Source organism: Pelobates fuscus, chromosome 3 (genome assembly GCF_036172605.1).
Source record: "Pelobates fuscus isolate aPelFus1 chromosome 3, aPelFus1.pri, whole genome shotgun sequence".
In the NCBI taxonomy this organism is placed as follows: domain Eukaryota; kingdom Metazoa; phylum Chordata; class Amphibia; order Anura; family Pelobatidae; genus Pelobates; species Pelobates fuscus.
The window spans coordinates 106,610,614-106,616,613 of record NC_086319.1 but is presented as its reverse complement, the minus strand read 5'-3'; positions in this window follow the sequence as shown (position 1 = coordinate 106,616,613).

Below are 6,000 nucleotides of genomic sequence, written 5' to 3'. Positions count from 1 at the left end.
CTAACCCTACCCCTACTCTTCACCCTAACCATACTCCTAACCCAACCCTATCCTTACTTCTAACACAACCCTAACCCTAATCCTAACCCAACTGTAACCCTACTCCTATCCCAACTCTAGCCCTACTACTAACCCAAGTCTAACCCTACCCTAACCCTACTCCTAACCCTAACCCTACTCCAAACCCAACCCTAAGCCTACTCCTAACCCAACTCTTACCCTACTCAAAAATTCGTGACTTCAGCAATTCGTCACTTTGGTTCGGCACTTCCTGAATTTGGCACTTTGGGTAGGGTTAGGGTTAGAGTTGTATTAGGAAAAGGGGTTAGAGTTGGGTTAGGAGTAGGGTTAGGGTTGGGTTTGGAGAAGGATTAGGGTACCTCTACCCCTAACCCTAACCTACCCTAACCCTACTCCTAAACCTAACCCAACTCTAACCATACGCCTAACCCTAAACCTACTCCCAACCCGAGCCTAACCTAACCCTAACCCAACCCTAACCCTACTCCTAACCCAACCCTAACCCTACTCTTAACCCTAACCCTACTCCTAACCCAGCCCTAACCCTAACCCTACTCTTAACCCTAACCCTACTCCTAACTCAGCCCTAACCCTACCCTTCACCCTAACTATACTCCTAACCCAACCCTAACCTTACTCCTAACACAACCCTAACCCTACTCCTAACCCTAATCCTAACCCAACTGTAACCCTACTCCTATCCCAACTTTAGCCCTACTACTAACCCAACTATAACCCTAACCCTACTCCAAACCCAACCCTAACCCTACTCCTAATCTAACTCTTACCCTACTCCTAATACAACTCTAGCCCTAACCCTACTCCTAACCCTACCCGAAGTGCCAAATTCCGGAAGTGCCGAACCAAAGTGACGAATTTCTGAAGTCCCGAACCGAACCGAATTGACGAATTTCGGAATGCCGAACAGAATCGAATTTTTTGGCCATGCACATCCCTATTGTAAAGTGCTACAGAATATGCTGGCACTATATAAATACCAATAATAATAATAATAATAATGGGTAACTGTTATCCTACACAAATTTTAGCGCCGCACTCACCTTAACACTTTTAAGGTTTTTTCTATTTGAGATTTTTGTGTGTGATATAAGGAGTATCCACTAGACTAAAGTGTTACATATGCTGTATATAAAAAGGTTGTGGTGGGAAAAAAAATGTGATTGAAAAGTCCTTCCACCTGAAGTCTGTGGATAGTTAATACAATTTTAAACAAACATCTGCACACCAGTCACGCCATAAGACTTGCTTTTCCACAGAAATCACAAATTTACAGTGATGTTACTACCGCAAAGGATTCTGTGTGGGCATATGCAAATTAGTTAACCAAGAATCACATTTTTGCCTCATTCCATTTTAAACATGGATTCCTTTGAGTCTGTATACAACAGCTTTGAAACACAACTTAGGAAAATATGTGATTCTTTGTTAAACTAATTTCATATGCCCACCCAGAATTCTCCGTGGTGATAACATCACTACAAATGTGTGATTTCTGTTGAAAAGCAAGTCTTATGGCTTGACTGGTGTGCAGATTTTTTTTTAACATCACATTAAGCGCCAACTATCACACCTATCTGTAATTGTGTTTATCTAATAATTTACTTATTTTGTTATAGGAAAAATAATATTTTACTGCTTGATATTCTTCCTCCCCCTCCTTCCTCCTCTCAAGGTTATTTTATGCATTTTTCTCCTACTTGCATTATTAAAAAAAAAAACACTTTGTATACACATTAAAATGACCTAAATTAAATTTCAATAACCTAACCTTGCCATCATAAATCTTATTACTAGCATAATTTCAAATAATCATATTAAACAAACCAGTTAAAAATACACCTTAAATATATCTAATTGATACCTATGTGTCCAATTTAAAACCATATTAAAGGACCACTCTAGTGCCAGGAGAACATACTCGTTTTCCTGGCACTAGAGTGCCCTGAGGGTGCCCCCACCCTCAGGGACCCCCTCCCGCCGGGCTCTGGAAAGGGGAAAGTGTTTAAAACTTACCTTTTTCCAGCGGTGGGCGGAGAGCTCTCCTCCTCCGATCCTCCTCTTCTCCTCCCCGTAGGCTGAATGCGCACGCGCGGCACGAGCTGCGCGCGCATTCAGCCGGTCACATAGGAAAGCATTCATAATGCTTTCCTATGGACGCTTGCGTGCTCTCACTGTGAAAATCACAGTGAGAATCACGCAAGCGCCTCTAGCGGCTGTCAATGAGACAGCCACTAGAGGAAATAGGGGAAGGCTTAACCCATTCACAAACATAGCAGTTTCTCTGAAACTGCTATGTTTAAGAAAAAATGGGTTAACCCTAGAAGGACCTGGCACCCAGACCACTTCATTAAGCTGAAGTGGTCTGGGTGCCTAGAGTGGTCCTTTAAACAAATCAATTAAAATACACTTGAACTCATCTAATTGGCACCCTTATATCATAATTAAAATCAATAACTCCTATTTGTATGTTTGGTCTAGATCACTAAACATTATATAATGATGGACTATTTAAATCTGAAACTTGCCAGTTTTGACATATGTTGTTTGGCCATAAAGAAAATGGACCATGCCGATTAGCCGGTATAAATATATGGGCTCTGCATGCAGGAGCGGTATGACGCCTAAATTCCCCGATTACTGGCGGATCCATGGGGGCTATGGGAGAGCCCCCCCCCGAGACTTTCCCCTGCCGGCTAATGCAGGGTTGGCACTGTCAAAGTGCCAGCCGTGCAATGTGCCTTCATGGACTGGAGGGGAGATCAGAGAGTGTGTAGGGCAGGGGAGGGAGAGAGGACCCGGGAGCTCAGTCTACAGCTCCTCTAGGTCCTTTTCTCGTGAGCATGGAGCGTGGTGGGGATCCAGATAAGAGGGCAAACCGTTGTAAAACAGTGTTTGCCCTGTTAAGGGGAATGTGGCCAGGGTACTACAGTCTGCTGAAGTGATTATGATACATGGAGTAACCCTTTAAGTCAAAACATAGAATGTGAAGGCAGATAAGAACCATTCGGCCCATCTAGTCTGCCCAATTTTCTAAATACTTTCATTAGTCCCTGGCCTTACCTTATAGTTAGGATAGCCTTATGCCTATCCCACGAATGCTTAAACTCCTTTACTGTGTTAACATCTACCACTTCAGCTGGAATGCTAGTCCATGCATCCACTACCCTCTCAGTAAAGTAATACTTCCTGATATTATTTCTAAACCTTTGCCCCTCTAATTTAAGACTATGTCGGGGCGGAGCCGAAATAGCTAGCAGACTAGTTGCACACTGCTTGAGCTCCAGCAGAGTGGGCCCAAAAATCACGACCAACGTGAGACCTAATACTGGAAAATACCCATCACAGGGCCCACTGCACAGCAGAAGCGACTACAAACCTGCCGGTACCATCCCGGTCGCTGAACTCAACCGGGAACCACAGCATCACCGTGAGGCCTAACGGAGGCACGGGGGACGGATGGCCGCCTTCCCGCGAGATGCCAACAGCGCCAAACGACTGAACACACGCTCACCCCCCTCTCCCTATGGACCGACGGGGAATATCTCGGTCCCTGCCAGACAGAAAGCTCCGACCTCCGCACCACGCGACAGGCACAAGGACTCCCAAAGCAGAGACAGGGGCTCCCAAGATGGCGGACCACCTCCACATGCAAGTGTGGGATAAGCGATGGCACCAAAATACTGCAACAGGAACCCAAGACTGCTCAAGAGACTCGATTGCACTAATCATTGACTGCTTTTGGGTAAAGCTGGAGGCTTACCTGCAGCCTGAAACAACAAGCCGAAAAACGACCTTGAGGGTCAGAGCCAGAGACGGACGGAGGACTGGGGATACTTACCAGGGCAACTCCGAGACCCAAGCCCTAACACCCCACGTTCAGGGTCCTCCCGGGCTGAGAGCAACAAAGGGTATGACCCGGAGGTGGCGGCCAGACTGGCGGAGAGTAACAAAGCGAACATGTAAGCAACCGACCGAGACTCCCCGCACCACCCCGGAAGGGGCGACCCTGGACCACCCAGGCTCCCAGGCCCATGGCCTACGAGCACCTGCTCTCCCACAGCTCCGGGGCAAGGGAGGATACCCACCCCCCAGGACGGCGAGGCTCTACTCTGCCGCAGCCGAGATCAGGCGCAAGACTCACACATGGCAAGCACCCAGCTCCCAGCGGACAAGGACTACGCACCAGAAGCACAGAAATATTGGTGCAAGATGGAGAAGAGAGCAAATGCGCAGACCGACCAGAACAAACCATGCAGAGAATAGACACAGGAATCGGCTGACAGCTGAATGGGGCCATCAAGCTGCATCTACCTGAGCACTACGAGACACTGAGCTTTGCGGCAGCTAGCACCATGCTATGAGACTCTCGCAAAGCCAACCAGATGAAGCATTTAAGCTAATACCTATACCCATGTTTTAATATGACTTGTAGCTTAGCCTGGTTATAGCTCAGTATGTTAATCTTACATAGCCTCACCTAGCTCATCTTAAATGTAGGACTCCATACACAACAAATTAGTTACCTGCTTAAGATTAATAGCTTTGTTTTAGCCTGAGCCCAGTTTATTAGCATGTATACTACTGTTACTTTACGTTGTAATCTCTGCTACGACCTCACAACTTAACTACTAAATGTGTGCCTAAACTACTGCATAATCCAATGTTTCTCATATAACAGACTACCTAGAAAGGCATCACAACCAGAATAGCCTGTTTATACCATAACATTTAAAAATGTGCAGATACTCTCATGCAGTGGTGTATCCTGGTTTTGTGCTGCCCTAGGCAGGACAAAACTCAGGCGCCTCCCTACCCCCCCACCCAACCCTTCCCCCCACCCCGCCCTCTAAATACACACATTCACTGACAGATACGCATACACTAGCTAACAGAGACACACACTCGCTAACAGAAACACACACACACTCACTCACTAGCAGACACACACACTCACAAGCAAACACACACACACTCACAGGCAAACACACTCACACACTAACATACACACACACACTCACTAACAGACACACACACTCACACTAACAGGCAGACACACACAGTCAGACACACACACACAGTCAAACACTAACAGACACACACACACACACTAACAGACACACACACACACACACACACACACACACACTAACAGACACACACTCACTCACATTAACACATTTTTTTTAAATTTAACCCCCCTTGTGGTCCCAGTGGCTGCTGGGCGGGCGGCACTGGCGGGTGGGCGAAGACATTTGCCCTGGGCATTTGGGGGCGGCGTTTTTTGCTGCCCCCTGCAAAATGCCGCCCAAGGCAAATGCCTTGTTTGCCTCGCGGCTAAAACGTCCCTGCTCTCATGCCAAAAATGTACAACTACTGTGTTTAAATCTTTCAATTATGCCGTTGTGGCATTGAACATTTTTTTGTCATTATTGTGATGTAGAATTATTAAAAATCTTTATTGAACTTGTATTGAATTATTGCACTAACTCCATTTTAACCTCATACTGTGACAAATCCTCCATTTTGTCCTCATAACCTGACTTCTTCATTTTCAAACTACATTACAATTTCCCAGCTCATCTAACAATGGACAAAGACTGTATTTTCTATAAAGACATGACTAACTCAGGAACTGCTGAATTTCCCCTAACTCGCAACATAGTATAAATTGAAGGCCATGAGAACACTGTAGTAATGAAATGTTCTATTCATAAGAGACCTTGCACCTGACCACAAGACCTGACATCACTGACCGTGTAAAATGACGCTCAAGCCCCCCTTTCCACCGAGTAAACCTCATGCTAAGGGAAATGGCGCTTGAGCCCCTTGTCCCCACCCGTGTCCAAACAATACCACCTCTCGGTGGGTGGACACATAGCTAACCACTTAGTTTTTGAGCCAATTAATTATATTGATAGGTGGACACTAATCCAGACACTTAACAATTAATCCAATTAA